General features: G+C 42.5%; 2 pseudogenes; both read left to right on the top strand.

The window, feature by feature from the left end:
- Positions 1 to 1,449: 1,449 nt before the first annotated feature.
- LOC132515408 (protein DDI1 homolog 2-like) lies at positions 1,450 to 14,307 on the top strand (annotated as a pseudogene).
- Positions 14,308 to 14,385: 78 nt separating this feature from the next.
- On the top strand, positions 14,386 to 16,233 carry LOC132515801 (regulatory solute carrier protein family 1 member 1-like; annotated as a pseudogene).
- Positions 16,234 to 16,450: the final 217 nt, after the last annotated feature.

Genomic DNA, 16,450 nt, shown 5'->3' on the forward strand with positions numbered 1-16,450 from the left:
AAGTTAGAAACATGCCCAAAATCACACGGCCAATAGAAGCAAACCCAGGGGTATCTGATTTCCAAGCCCATGCTCATGGGCCCACTATGCTATGTTTTCGGAGAGGCAGGGGACATAAGGAGGGCAGGCATTGTGAGAAATGGTCATTTAGTGATACAGAAATGTATACACCTGGCAGAATGATCAGACGTAACTCAGTTGGGATGAGGAAGGGTGTTCAGATATCCAGGTAATTAAATCCCTGTCCTAGTCTCTGCCACTTTGCTCCCAGCTCTAGGCAGATGTGTTCCTTGCTTCCATGCACAGAATGTTGCCCTGGCAGGCACTTGGCCTGGGAGAGCTTTGCTTGGTACTGAGTCTTGCTCCCAGAGGACACTTAGACCCAAAGTCACTAAAACTTTCATCTCACTGTTGTTGTTTTTAATCTCATCTTATTACTGGGTCCAAGATTTTCTGACCTCTCTGAACTTCAGCCAAAACTGTCAGACCCCCAGCCCAAGCCTTACCATGGCCAGTACTTTTCTGAGGCTGCCTGAGTCTCGGTATGCAATAAGTAGGGCTTCCGGGAATATGAAATCATCACAGCTATAATGGAAAAGAAAGAAAAATGGGTCTCTGAAGAATAAGCAAGGGTCCATCAAGGGTTATTCTAAGCTGGTCAGCTGACTGAGAAGGACTGGCCAGTTATGAGGGAGGGCCTGGGCGTGGTATGAAGGCTGCCATCTGTGGGCATAAAAGTCCCACAGCCCCTGGAGAAGGAGGCCAATTCAGATTTACACAGGCCGGTGCATGGATGGCCTGGTGGAGCACAGGCACGGACTTTGGGACCAGGTAAACCTAGATTTGGATACTACTTGGCTACTTCCCTTTTCTGGCTCCAATGTACAGCCCCAGTCAATAAAATGAGGATGACTAGAACTTCACAGTGTGGCTATAAACATTAGAAATAATCCCCACAGTACTTTAAGCACACTGGAGAAACAGAAAGGAGGCAGTGCCTGTTATCCTTACTCTGAAGGAAACAGTATGAGAAAGGCTTTTTTCCTGCCATGAGTACTCAAGCAGTCATCACCATTTTTCATGTTGTTTTGCTTGTCCAAAAATGGGGGCGTGACCACTTGGTGAGTGAAAGCTGACAATACTTACTGGGCACTAAAATTCAGAATGAAGTAAGTCTCTGGAATAAAAAACCAGCTTCTTGAGACTGCTGGAAGACACCACTCAGAGCTTCAGTGGAGGAGTCATACAGCTTTTCACATGGGGAATTTTTAAAACCTGCCTTTTCCCCACTTCAAACTAGAGATCTAATTATTGCCTGAAGATCACTATTATCCAAGAGAATAAAGGAATAATAGGTCAAAACCAGAAAAGGGAAAGGACAAATCAGTCATAGTAAAAAAGAAAGTCACCTGTGAAATGGGGCAGAATGGTGACCATGTAGGATAAGAAATGGACCCACCAGTCATGCAGGTAAGGGCTTTGTCCCAGAATTTTCAATAGTGACCCCTTTAATTCTCAGAGATGTCCAGTGTGAACGATAAATTCTTTGGTCACCTAGTAGTCATGTGGAATCTAGAATATCACTCACACATTTATGTGATGGGAGGGGGAAACTATACATGCTATTTGGGCTACAAATCCCCAGGCAGGTGGACACTTAGAGAAGGAACTTCCAGAACCTTGCTCTCTAAGCCCAAGCACTCTTCCTCATATTTTTACTAAGTACCTCTGATTTTTTACTTAAGCCCATTTGCTGGCTGGTGAAATGAAGTGGAGAAAATAAGAGAGTGTGGGATGAGGCAGAGGGGAGAAAAAGCCCAAGAGATCATAGGATCGTCAGTTGTTTTACACTATGAAATCAAATGGGGAAATGGATTGAATGACTGTGCTTGTCTGTGGCAGCTCTGTTTGTCTTTCTGGAAGGCAGAAGTATTGCTTAGGGAGTGGAGACCATTAGTCAGCAGCTTGGCTTGGCCTGACTCAGTGGCCTCTTTGAACACTCTCTTGTCCTAGGGTTCCTGGGAAGTGTCCTAAAGGAGCTCACCAGTTTCTGACCCTTGCAGACTTGACCGTCTGAGGATTTGGTATTTGTCCAAGTTCCACTGGAAGTGAGGATGTGTATGCGTGTGTCTGGTGGGTGGTGTGCGTGTACCGCCCTGATCCAGGAAGTGCACAAAGGCAACCCCCCCCACTCCAGCCACACCCAGCTGGCCCCCTGTGTTCTATTTTAAAAGCCCCAGCATAGCCTGATCTGAGGTCTGTCCATTCCATCCCCTCCTTGTTTACTGGAACATTGGGTCACTGCAGTGCAGTTGGAATGCAATCTCTGGGCAATTCAGCAAGGCCAAGGCAGGCCCTACCAGGCGTCATGTCATTGCACTGTTTTTCCTCCCCTCCCAGTGAGTTTTCTTGGAAGTTCTGAGCCAGGGTCAGTATGTATCTCCAGAGATGCATTCCAAATTCCCAGCTGCCTGCAACTCAGCAAGTCTCACTGCCCCTCCTTTTAAAATCCAGGTGCCCTAAAAGGTTAGAAGAAACCTGCACCAAGGGGTGTCCCAGACTCCTGATGTGTTAGCTACTGCCTGCTGTCACACAGGCTTCAGACAGTGTCCCCCCTAAAAAGCAAAGAGGAAAATCATCTCTGTTGAGATGGCTTTGTGACCCAGCAAACTTGCCTCTAGTCTGTGCATCTGTCCTAGCTGAGGGGAATTGGGGGCAGCTTTGCTGCCTTTTTTCCTCCTGAGTACAGGTTTCATGTGATTCTTTACCACCCTGAACTCCCAGTTATCTATCCCAGACCTCCTCCTTATTTCCCTCCAAACTTCCTGCCTCCTTAATTTCTTCCCTGCAGTGTTTTCTCTCCTCATTATGATCGCTTTATCCCTTACTGGACTAGAGGAAATAATGGGGGACGGGAGAAATAGCCAAACACATCAATTATGTAAAAATCATATTTGTCTCATTAAGGGTGAAAATGGGACCTATGCCTTTTGGATTTGTTCTTGCTCTTGAATTATATATTGATTTTTAGGAATTTTTTAAAATTTAATTTATTTTTGGCTGTGCTGGGTCTTGGTTGCTGTGCGCGGGCTTTCTCTAGTTGCAGCGAGCAGGGGCTACTCTTCATTGCAGTGCACAGGCTTCTCATTGTGGTGGCTTCTCTTGTTGCAGAGCACGGGCTCTAGGTGCGCAGGCTTCAGTAGTTGCAGCACGTGGGCTCAGTACTTGTGGCACGTGGGCTCTAGAGGACAGGCTCAGTAGTTGTGGCTCACGGGCTTAGTTGCTCCGTGGCATGTGGGATCTTCCCAGACCAGGGATCGAACCCGTGTCCCGCTGCATTGGCAGGCGGATTCTTAACCACTGCGCCACTAGGGAAGTCCCTTGATTCTTCAGGATTGAGCGCTGGCTCCCCAAGTGTGGTTCCCTGACCTGTAGCAGCAGCCTCACCTGGGAACTTGTTGGAAATGCACATTCACAGGCCCTAGACCAGACCTGCTGAATCAGAAACGCTTGAGCTAAAGCCCAGTAATCTGAGTTTTCACAAGCCCTCCATGTGACACTGATGTGTGCAAAAGTTTGTGAACCGCTAGGGTAGAGGATTCTCCATGGGATTGGGGGCAGGGGAGGTTTGAGGTTTCCCTCTGCTCTCCAGATGTCAGAATCAGTGTGAGGAGAATAGAGCCTGTGCCATGCTCCTGAGGGCTGGCTCATGCACCTTGCTTCTCAGGCAGGGGCAGGTGTGAGAGTGAATGTGAGGAGAAGCACTGAGAGGTGGTGGTCACACTATTGGATGCCCTCAGTGAGCTGGCTTCATGGGCCAACCCTTTGGACAGGGTCTGGAGCTTCCTGATCTTCTTGTGTCCAGCACCCCTCTAAGAGCGTGTCATGTAAACCATCACTCAGCTTCTCATCTGCTCTCAGGCAACTAAGCCAACCACTAGTTATAGATGGAAATTGTAGAGTTTACTACTTTTATTTTTTTCTTGTATTAAATCAAGCACTAACTAGAAACATGCTCTTCATTTTGCCAATTCTTTCCTTTCTATTCTCCAGAAGAGCCCGTAAGATTATTAAGAGGATTGGGATCTATGAGTCTAGACTGGTGACATCCAGCTCAGTAGCTTCTAGCTACATGTGGCCATTGAGCAATTGAATTGTGGGTAGTCTGAATTGAGACATGCTGAAAGCTTAAATACACATCATATTGCAAAGGTATAGTAAAAAAAAAGTGTAAATTATTTCATACATTTTTTTAGTATCAATTACATGTTGAAATTGTAAATTGGATGTATTGGGTTACATAAAATATATTAACATTAATTTCATCTATTTATTTTTACCTTTTAAAATGTGGCTATTGGAAAAATTAAAATTATAAATGTGGCTCATATTTGTGACTCACATTTTATTTCCATGGGGCAGTGCTGGTCTAGTTAGCTGGGGGCTCTGGTCAAACCCAGGATTTTTTTTTTTTTTTTTTTTTTTTGGCTGCGTTGGGTCTTTGTTGCTCCGTGTAAGCTTTCTCTAGTTGCAGTGAGTGGGGGCTACTCTTTGTTGTGGTGCACAGGCTTTTCATTGTGGTGGCTTCTCTTGTTGTGGAGCATGGGCCCTAGAGCCGCATGGGCTTCAGTAGTTGCAGCATGTGGGCTCAGTAGTTGTGGCACATGGGCTCAGTAGTTGCAGCTCACGGGCTCTAGAGCGCAGGATCGGTAGTTGTGGCACATGGGCTTAGTTGCTCCACAGCATGTGGGATCTTCCTGGACCAGGGATCAAACCCATGTCTCCTGCATTGGCAGGCAGATTCTTAACCACTGAGCCACCAGGGAAGTCCGAACCCAGGAATTTAAGTAAGACTAGTGGATAGGCCAGGAGCAAATACAAGGGAGCATGTATAAACTATAACATGTACAGCATGTTAGGTAAGGCAATGTAGTCTAAAGCATGGCAACTGATCTCCTGAACCTTGGAGCTAGACATACTAGGGTTGTCTAGATTCTGCCACTTACTCAGTCAAGTAACTTAACCTCTCTGAATTCCAGTTTTCTCACCTGTAAACTGAATTGTCTTGGTTCCTAACTCAAAGTGCTTTTGCAAGAATTAGTTAAGACAATGACTGTAAAAGCCTGAATATTATTCCCAGCTATTAATAAGTACTCAATAAATATAACTCTCCTTAAGTAAGAAGAAATTGTATTACTAGATGGTATTAGATACTCATGGTGGAACCTTCATTTTGGAGGGTCCTTAACATTTTAGATGGATTTTCCTCTATCTGGAATGGTTTGTGTATCATCCTACTCAAAATATGGGGTGAATATGTTACCTTTTCAGTGCTTCCTCAGCTGGAAATCCACAGCTGGCTATGGACCCCTCCCCACCACTTCGTACTGTGATAGTTAAGGTCCTCACAGTGAAAAACCGGATTACATAGAGGATTGCTCCTGGACAGAGACCCTGGTTTGTTATGGTTACAAAACTTGACAGTTTATATGGCATAGACTGGATGGACTCTGACAGCAACAGAAGACAGTGTCCTTCCTGAATGAGGGAAATAGAGTCTCTTCACTAGGAAATATAGTACTCCAGGTGAGTAAAGTCAGGGTTGGGTGGTAATGGGAAGGGAATGCTATGGTTCTGGCTTTTACGATTTATGGGTGAGCCCTGAAAGAAGTGTTTTAGTCCTTCTGTTCATAAGAGCACAGAACATCTAGTTTAGATTTTCCCAAAGACGAGGCATAGCTCTCACAAGCTTACATGGAGGCAAGGATGAGATAAAAGGGTAATAGTAAGATGAAAAGACAGTGGAAAAAACAAACAAACAGAAAAAGGTGCTGCCTGGCTCCACTTTGAAAGACCCTAGAAGCATACAGTCAAAGTAGCATATCTCCAGGTGCAAAGTCTCTGAGATCCCAGAACACTGACAACATGATAAAACCTCTAACTGTTCCTTAGGCGTTAAAAAAAAAGATCCTGAGTTTCCAGCCATGGCTACTACTCAAAACAACTACAAGAATGAAGAAGCAGAGAAGAAGCAAGGTGTTTCCATGCAAGACTGAGTGTTCTGGATATCTGCTCTAGGCAGTGTTCAATCTTGAGAAAAGAAACAAAGTGGTGTGCTTGGCTGAGAAAGGGATTGAAGAGTCTTTGGTCTCTTTCTGAATTGTACTACTTAATTTATCATCATCACCATCATCATTGTCATCGTCAACACAGTGCTTCCTACATGCCAGAAACTTTGCTTTCCCTGATTGATCTCATTTAATTCTCCTGAAAGCTCTATGAGGTAAGTACTATTATTATGCTGTCTTCTTGAATGAGGAAACAGAAGCTTAGAGACATTAAGTAACTTGCTCAAAGTTACACACACCCCTGTCCTGGGCTTGCTGGGACTTCCATGCTCAATAAACAGAGAGGCAAACTGAAAGTGCCTTATTATAGATCACAAAGGGAATCCCTAGATCAGAAGTTCTGAACCCTATCTCAACCCTAGGGCCCCTTTTTATAAGAAATCTTTTATAACACCACATTTACTATCCTGAAATGAAATTCAGATTATATAACCCACCTAACACACTATATTTGAAAATCAATATTTAGTCATAAAGAGACATTAAATGAGTATATATTATAATAAAGTAGTATACATTGCAATATCTAAACATTCAAGCATGATGAAATCATCAGATGCTGGCACCTATGTATAGAATCACCATGGAAACCACAGCTACAAATGCTGACAATTCAAATACCACAAGTAGTACTGATATTGGTCATATGTTTATCTGGCAAGATAAGAAACTCCTAGTAAATTTCTAAATAAATAAAGTACAATTTTACCTTGATTTATATGTTGATTATATTCTGGGAAAATTCAGTGTGTATTAATTAAAAACATGCAAATAATACTTTGTGTTTATATGTAAGGTGGAGTTAAGTTCCAGATCATATAAATTTTTCAACTGTGTCAATATCTGGTAGGACATTCAAAGGGTGGGACAATGTTTTTATTGGGAGGGAATTGTTCTAGGCATTATAAGACACTATGACATTATGACATCTAACCCATATCGCTGCCAAGAGAAATGCCAGTAATATCTCTGCCCCAATTATTGGGCCACCAGAGAGACTCCTTGTAAATTTCCAAACACCTTAGGAAAATAGTCCTCAACCTTGGCTTTAACTCAGATACTGACACTAGGGCAGCATCTGCAGAGCCTCTGATATAGTTGGTCAGGGCCAATGCCTGGTCATAAGGGTTTTTAAAAACTGCTCAGTTGATTCTGTGTAGTAGCCAAGGCTGAGAACCATGCCGTAAGGGAGGTTCTGCTCTTTTGAGCATCGTTGCCTTAGCTGAGTCAGATCACCAGAACATCGACCTGACAGGCTTTCTTTCTGCCTCATGGAGCTACTTCCTGTCAGATAGAGCCCAAGGGCCTCCTAACCTAAGGATCAACCTCTCTAATTATAAAGTGGGACAGCGGGTATGTGGCTCTAGGCTTTGAAAAGTCAAAGACCTACTTTAAAGAAATCCCAAGAGATGGGTAAATGATTAATCGTTTACTTCCACATTTAGAACAAACAGAAAAACATAGTTTAACTAAATTAAAAAACAAATCAACCAGTGACTGATTATTTAGGAAATAAACTTGTACTACATTGTGACCAAACACCTTCTAGAACCTCTAGTCATCCCTCCTTAGGCCTAACTTGGGCCTTTAACTTTGTAGGAAAAATAAATTTATAGTCTTTCTTCAGTTGTCTACTAAACCCTAAATCAGGAACGGTAGATATATTTATCTCCAGTGCTAACTGTAAACAGATCAGATTTGTCTGCCTGGAGAGGACTTTGAAGTCTGATCCAGGCTAACTGAACAGTGCTGTGGTGGGTTGGTTAGTGATACCTGTCATGGGCACGGGATGGGGAGAGGAAAGGAAGTGCCCCATTCCTCCCATAGATCCTAGTGGAAGAGGCACATTTCTCAAAAATAACAGGTGAGCTTCTCAGTCCTGGTCAGCTTTTGGAACCTGATTGGATTTTATTACCATCATCATCATCATCCAGTGAGTTTCTATTTATTGAGGTATAGCTATGCACTGCACATTTATTACCTCATTAATCCTTACAACTCTACAAGATAGGCATTTTCATCACAGTCTGTGATCCCACAGCTCATGGAAGGAACTAATCATCTAATCTGTGGTTGCTTGACGTTCAACTCCCACAGTACAATAAATAATATGGAGTGAAATGTGGCCTCAGACCATCCTCCAAAGCTCTAATGTTCTTTATCCTGCATCCACATCCCCAGGATTCTTGCTCAAATGATACAAGATTCAACAAATACCAAATGATAATACACATACTTATTTCTCAGTATTTTCCCATTATTTCCTGGTACTGCATCCTGTCCATGTACTTAAGCAAAAAACTTAAAATATATGGCAAGGATGTTTGTGTTAATAAACTTTCTCTGCTTTGTGTTTTTCCTTTCTTGAAAACATTTTTAAAATGTTCATTTTCCTGTGACAGTCCAGTATAATAGAGGGAATCCAATTCATTGCCATAATTCAACACCTAGAAGGGTGTTGGCACATAATAGACATTTAATAACTATTTTAAATGAATTAATCAGTGCAATTGACATTTTTGTCCAAGAGCAAATGATTAATTTTTATGAAATTAAAATGTTTAATTTTGATGAAATCCAATTCATCAATTTTTCCTTTTATGATTTATTTATTTTAAACAGTTGACTTTTTTAAAAATATATTTTTTTAAGTTTTATTTATTTATTTTTTTGGCCACGCAGCTTGTGGGGTCTTAGTTCCCTGACCAGGGATCGAACCCTAGGCCCTCGCCCTCAGAAGTGAGAGTGTGGAGCCCTAACCACTGGACCACCAGAGAATTCCCCTTTTATGGTTTATTTTTTGTGTGTTAAATCTAAGAAGTTTTGGCCTTACCTAAGGTCACAAAAATTTTCACCTATGTTTTCTTCTAGAAGTCTTATAGTATTAGCTTTTACATCTAGGCCTATGATCCATTTAATCCATTTTTGATTATTAAGATTTGTGTAGAGCTTAGGGTCAGCTCTCTAAACACATCTTCATCTGCTCGGCACTGAAGAGGCAGGTGAAGCAGTTTAAGAGTATGGATATAATGCTTCCTGTCTTAGAACATGGTCTAAAAGTTGTTTTTCCAGAAAAGTGTCTCATGGCAATGTCAAATTTATCGTTTCACTCTTTCTCATAAGTAGGGGTGTGTCCCTCCTTTTCTTCCCCTCTCTTCTACAGTCTCCAGAAACCGAAAACTCTAGTTTCTCTTTCTGTTTCAGAATAACAATGTCACAAGTAGAAAAGGAAGTATTAATCAATACTTTTTTTTATAACATCTTATTTGGAGTATAATTGCTTTACAATGGTGTGCTAGTTTCTGCTGTATAACAAAGTGAATCAGCTATACGTATACATATATCCCCATATCCCCTCCCTCTTGAGCCTCCCTCCCACCCTCCCTATCCCACCCCTCTAGGTGGTCACAAAGCACTGAGCTGATCTCCCTGTGCTATGTGGGTGCTTCCCACTAGCTATCTGTTTTACATTTGGTAGAGTATATATGTCCATGCCACTCTCTCACTTCGTCCCAGCTTACCCTTCCCCCTCCCTGTGTCCTCAAATCCATTCTCTGCGTCTGCGTCTTTATTCCTGTCCTGCCCCTAGGTTCTTCAGAACAATTTTTTTTTTTTTTTAGATTCCATATATATGTGTTAGCATAGAGTCTTTCCACGCTTCATCTAGTTAACCAGATAGATAACAGCCCCGAGCAGCACTCTTTCAAGTAAACCCTGAGAGGCCTTCGCAGGCGGGTGGTGGCTACCGCGCTTGCCGCTGAGGGCGGGACGGAGGGCGGGACGGAGGGCGTACCTGAGCGTGTGCGAGCGAGGGAAGGGGCGAGCGGGCGAGCCAGCGGCGGGCGCCCTCCGCTTGAAGCACCAGCCAGGCCCCGCGCCGCCCTGCCGCCCCGCGCCGAGGCCAAGCTGAGCCGAGCTGGGTCGGGTCCGGGCCGTGCCGCTCACCGTGTACTGTGTGCGGATGGACCTCCTCGAGGTGACCTTTTCCCTCCAGGTGACCTTTTCCCTCCAGGTGACCTTTCCCCTCCAGGTGACCTTTTCCCTCCAGGTCGACGCTGACTTGGAGCTGCGCAACTTCCGCGCTGTGCGAGCTCGAGTCGGCATCCCAGCCGCCGAGGGCCAGATCATCTCCACTGAGAGGCCCCCCATAGACCACCAGGGATTACTGGCTGCTTAAGTCTTAAAAGATGGCCACGTTGGGATTTTAACGGAAGGAGAATGCAGACCCTTGACTTTCCGTGCAGTTCCCAAACTTACCCCGAATAGACTTGCGTAGTTTATCAAAAGGCTTTCTTCAAAGGAATATAATCGGATATTTTCAGTCAGCAGTACTGCCCAAAGTGAGAAGTGTGAAAGGAGAGGGGAGATATGCTAAGAGCCATTTTATTTTGAGGTACTTCTTTTTTATATCTTTATTGGAGTATAATTGCTTTACAATGGTGTTAGTTTCTGCTTTATAACAAAGTGAATCAGTTATACATATACATATGTTCCCATATCTCTTCCCTCTTGCGTCTCTCTCCTTCCCACCCTCCCTATCCCACCCCTCCAGGCGGTCACAAAGCACCGAGCTGATCTCCCTGTGCTATGCGGCTGCTTCCCACTAGCTATCTACCTTACATTTGGTAGTGTATATATGTCCATGCCACTCTCTCGCTTTGTCACAGCTTACCCTTCCCCCTCCCCATATCCTCAAGTCCATTCTCTAGTAGGTCTGTGTCTTTATTCCTGTCTTATGCCTAGGTTCTTCATGACATTTTTTTTTCTTAAATTCCATATATATGTGTTAGCATACGGTATTTGTCTTTCTGACTTACTTCACTCTGTATGACAGACTCTAGGTCTATCCACCTCATTACAAATAGCTCAATTTCGTTTCTTTTTATGGCTGAGTAATATTCCATTGTATATATGTGCCACATCTTCTTTATCCATTCATCTGATGATGGACACTTAGGTTGTTTCCATCTCCGGGCTATTGTAAATAGAGCTGCAATGAACATTTTGGTACATGACTCTTTTTGAATTATGGTTTTCTCAGGGCATATGCCCAGGAGTGGGATTGCTGGGTCATATGGTAGTTCTATTTTTAGTTTCTTAAGGAACCTCCATACTGTTCTGCATAGTGGCTGTACCAATCCACATCCCCACCAGCAGTGCAAGAGTGTTCCCTTTTCTCCACACCCTCTCCAGCATTTATTGTTTCTAGATATTTTGATGATGGCCATTCTGACTGGTGTGAGATGATATCTCATTGTAGTTTTGATTTGCATTTCTCTAATGATTAGTGATGTTGAGCATTCTTTCATGTGTTTGTTGGCAGTCTGTATATCTTCTTTGGAGAAATGTCTATTTAGGTCTTCTGCCCATTTTTGGATTGGGTTATTTGTTTCCTTGGTATTGAGCTGCATGAGCAGCTTATAAATTTTGGGGATTAATCCTTTGTCGGTTGCTTCATTTGCAAATATTTTCTCCCATTCTGAGGGTTGTCTTTTGGTCTTGTTTATGGTTTCCTTTGCTGTGCAAAAGCTTTGAAGTTTCATTAGGTCCCATTTGTTTATTTTTGTTTTTATTTCCATTTCTCTAGGAGGTGGATCAAAAAGGATCTTGCTGTGATTTATGTCATAGAGTGTTCTGCCTATGTTTTCCTTTAAGAGTTTGATAGTTTCTGGCCTTACATTTAGGTCTTTAATCCATTTTGAGCTTATTTTTGTGTATGGTGTTAGGGAGTGATCTAATCTCATACTTTTACATGTACCTGTCCAGTTTTCCCAGCACCACTTATTGAAGAGGCTGTCCTTTCTCCACTGTACATTCCTGCCTCCTTTATCAAAGATAAGGTGACCATATGTGCGTGGGTTTATTTGTATGGAAACACAAAAGACCCCGAATAGCCAAAGCAATCTTGAGAATGAGGTACTTCTTTTTATAGCCTATTTTACTCATGTGTATAAAAAACCCACCTCCTAATAAAAGTCAACATTGATAAGAAAAAAAGAAACAAAAGACAAACAAACAAAAAAAACAACTCTGGGAAGTGCCAGCCACCAGGAACCCAGCAGTCCCACTCATCTCCTGGAAAAATAGCTTCATCAGGGCTTGGACAGTCCAGCCTTGTTCTGATACCTTTTGCTGGCCAACTCCTCCACGAGCTGTCCTTGCTGGAGGAATGCAATCCACCCTGGCAGATGCTCTGCTCAGAGGAGATCTTGAGAAATCTTATAGGATCCTGGTGGAGCAGCAACAGGACCGAGCCTGGAGAGAGCAAGAAAGGATTCATCTCTTTTCTGCGGATCCTTTTGCTCAGGCAAAGATAGAAGAAGATATAAGGCAACAGAACATTGAGGAAAACATGACAATAGCTATGGAAGAGGGTCTGGAAAGTTTTTGCTGAGTAGTGGTGCTTTATATTAACTGCAAAGTGAATGGGCATCCTTTGAAAGCCTTTGTTGATTCAGGTGCCCAGATGACCAGTATGAGCCAAGCTTGTGCAGAAAGGTGTAATATTGGGTTGGACAAAAAGTGCCTTTGGTTTTTAAGTAAAACTAAAAGACACATTTTTTCATTTTCACCAAGGACTTTATTGAACAATGTATTCACCCTTTTGTTCCACTACCTTTTGCCATTTTTCAGGCAACTTCATAATTCCATCTTCCCAAAACTTTTTATCTTTTTGAGCAAAGAATTGTTCCAGGTGCCTTTTACAGTCTTCCTGGGAATTGAATTTTTTTCCATTAAGAGAATTTTGTAAAGATCTAAATAAATGGAAATCTGAAGGTGCAATGTCTGGTGAATACGGCGGATGAATCGGAACTTCCCAGCCAAGCTGTAACAGTTTTTTTCAGGTCATCAAAGAAACATGTGGTCTTGCGTTATCCTCATGGAAGATTATGCATTTTCTGTTGACTAATTCTGGATGCTTTTCATCGAGTGCTGCTTTCAGTTGGTCTAATTGAGAGCAGTACTTTTTGGAATTAATCGTTTGGTTTTCCAGAAGGAGCTCATAATAGAGGACTCCCTTCCAGTCCCACCATATGCACAACATCACCTTCTTTGGAAGATGACCGGCCTTTGATGTGGTTGGTGGTGGTTCATTTCACTTGCTCCACGATTTCTTCTGTTCCACGTTATTGTACAGTATCCACTTTTCATCGCCCGTCACAATTTGTTTTAAAAACAGAACATTTTCATTACGTTTCAATAGAGAATTGCATGGGGAAATACAGTCAAGAAGATTTTTTTTCACTTAACTTATGTGGAACCCAGACATCAAAGTGATTAACATAACCAAGTTGGTGTAATGATTTTCAACGCTTGATTTGGATATTTTGAGTATGTCGGCTATCTCCTGCGTGGTATAATGTTGACTGTTCTCAGTTAATGTCTTGATTTGATCGCTATCAACTTCAACTGGTCTACCCAACTGTGGAGCATACTCCAGCGAGAAATTTCCAGCACAAAACTTCACAAACCAAAAAAAAAAAAAAAAACTTCACAAACCACTTTTGACATATTTATCAGTCACAGCACCTTCTCCATACACTGCACAAATCATTTTTTTTTTTGCGTTTCAGTTGCGTTTTTGCCTTTCTTGAAGTAATCAAGCATAATATGCCAAAAATTAATCTTCAATATTGAACTGGGTACACAAAAATTCATCAATTTTGATAAGTCTTTTTAAAAATGTGTGCTGATATGACAGCTGTCACATACAATCTAACAAAATTGTTTAGAAAGACGTTAAATACCAAGTATTACTAGAGCCATCTTACAGAAAAAACCGAACGAACCTTTTGGCCAGCCCAAAATAATGAGGCTGGTGGACCGTTGGTGGACACCCAGAAGATTACTGGAAGGGTACATCTAATTCAGGTAAAAATTGAAGGCAATTTCCTGGCGTGTTCCTTCTCTATACTTGAGGAAGAGCCCATGGACATGGTTCTGGCACTGGACATGCTGAAATGGCATCAGTGTTCCACTGACCTCAAGAAAAATGTACTCGTGATCAGCACCACAGGCTCACAGACCACCTTTCTTCCGGAGAGGGAGTTACCAGAGTGTGCCCAGTTGGCATATGTGGCCAGGCAAGAAGAAATACGGCCAAAGGAGGTTGCAGAAACAAGAATTAGCAGAAGCCCTTCAGAAATCTGTAGAGGATGCAGAGCGTCAGAAGCCATGATGCATGTCGTGTGTGTGTACTGCAGCTGGAGTGGGCCCCAGAAGAGAGAAAAGAGGCAAAGAAACTGCCTTACTGGGAATGTCATCATTACCAACGTCAGGTGGATTTAACCATCAAGCCCATCCTTCAGGACAGAGTCCTGAGATTGGTAATCCTACAAGTCTTGCTCACTCTGTCTCTGCTTCAGTCTACCCCATCAAGCCCAGTGATCCAGACAGCATTGAACCTAAAGCTGTGAAGGCTTTGAAGTCTTCAGCTGAATTCCAGATAAGCTCTGAAAAGAAAGAACATCTTCCTCTACAGGATCTTTCTGATTGTGCTTCCTCAACAGACAATTCTCCAGCAAACCAGAGTCCAGCTACGCCTTTGCAGAATTCACTTGAAGAAGTCATTGTTGCAGAAATCTAGAGAAATCTGCTGAAAGAAGCACCCAGGGCCTCAAATCTCATCTCCACACAAGACAGGAAGCTAGGTTATTTGTCACAGCTTACTAGGATGCAAGAACCACAGAGGCTTATCAGTGAAAATGGTTGGCCTCCAGAATATCAGTACCTGATTCAGGTAAATGGCCTTCAGCAGCATGAAGAATCGAGGAATGAACAGCATGAGGTTAAACAACAAAATGCTCCACATAACCAAGAACATCTTTATAACAGAGGGGACCTTGAACTTCTTGGAGAAAAACAACAAAGAAGAGTTGATTTGGAAGCTACAATGAAAGGAGACAGTTTACAGCAGTATGGGGACCTTCCAGGTACAGAGAAAAATATTCTACCTTCAGGATGCTTTGGCTGCTCAAATTCAGAAACACTTGTGGAAGTAGATACAGTAGAACAGTCCCTAGTTGCTGTGCTTATTTCAGCAGGCAGTCAAAATACCAATGTCAAGAACATCGGTGCATCTGATCTCACCTTAGATAATCCCTTGATGGAAGTAGAAACATCAGAATGTAACCTTTCCCCTGAAATATTGAGTAATTCCATTTCCACTCAGGATTTACAGCTTCTAGAAAGTGATGTTGAAATGTCTGGAACAAATAAAGAATATGGGAATTGCCCTCATCTTTAAGTCTCTGTGCAGTTGTCAGCCCTCTGCAGAGTCAACAGAGGAATCTTGCTCATCTATAACAGCAGCCTTGAAGGAACTTCATGAACTTTTGGTCATTAATAGTAAACCAGCTTGAGAAAACACATCTGAAGAAGTTATCTGTCAATCAGAGATAGTAACTAAGGGCCAAACAGATATTAAGGACCTTTCTGAAAGATGGTCCCCAAATGAGCATCTTACAGCTACCCAGAGTGAACTGTGTTCACAAGTCTCCTTTCATCAGGCCATATCTGTATCAGTGAAGACAGAAGAATTAACAGACACTTCAGCTGATGCTGGAGTAGAAGATGTAGAAAATATTAACTTCAGGGATCCGTGTGATAGCCTGTTAACTGATAAGGAAGGTGTCCCCAATTCTAGGGAATCAATAAATGAGAGCAGTTCTGTCACTCTAGCCTCAGCTAAAATGTCTAATTAACTACACTGCACCTTAGGTGTAGAAATTTCACCTAGACTTTTAGCAAGTGAGGAGGATGCGCTCAATCAGACTTCTGAGCAAACTGAGTCCTTGTCATCCAGTATCACATTGGTTAAAGATTCAAGTCAGGGCACACAGAATCCAGTGACAGACAGGCCTGAGACCAGAGAAAATGTTCTGCAGCTGCAGGGCCACTTCTAGAATTTGAACCACCTACCAGCCATCCATCATCAAGTCCCTCTTTTCTTACACAATTAATTTTTCCTGCTACAGACATTGACCAGATTCTCCGTGCTGGCTTTACTTTGCAGGAAACTCTTGGGGCTTTGCATCGAGTTGGTGGAAATGCAGACCTTGCACTTATTGTTTTGCTAGCAAAGAACATTGTAGTTCCTACATAACCATGGAAAAGTGGGCTAGACATTACTCCATTCCCTTAAAAAAAAGCTACACACACGCACACACACACACACTCACTGCATATACAGTTTATGTAGAAACCTGCAAGTAGAATGTTGAGCCAAATTTTTTTTAAATATTTTTTTTGGCCAAAGTAATTTTTGATCTCTCGACTGGATTTGTCTGTTTGTCTAGATGGATTGTCTATTTGATGGATTT

Source organism: Lagenorhynchus albirostris, chromosome 2, assembly GCF_949774975.1.
Source record: "Lagenorhynchus albirostris chromosome 2, mLagAlb1.1, whole genome shotgun sequence".
In the NCBI taxonomy this organism is placed as follows: Eukaryota; Metazoa; Chordata; class Mammalia; order Artiodactyla; family Delphinidae; genus Lagenorhynchus; species Lagenorhynchus albirostris.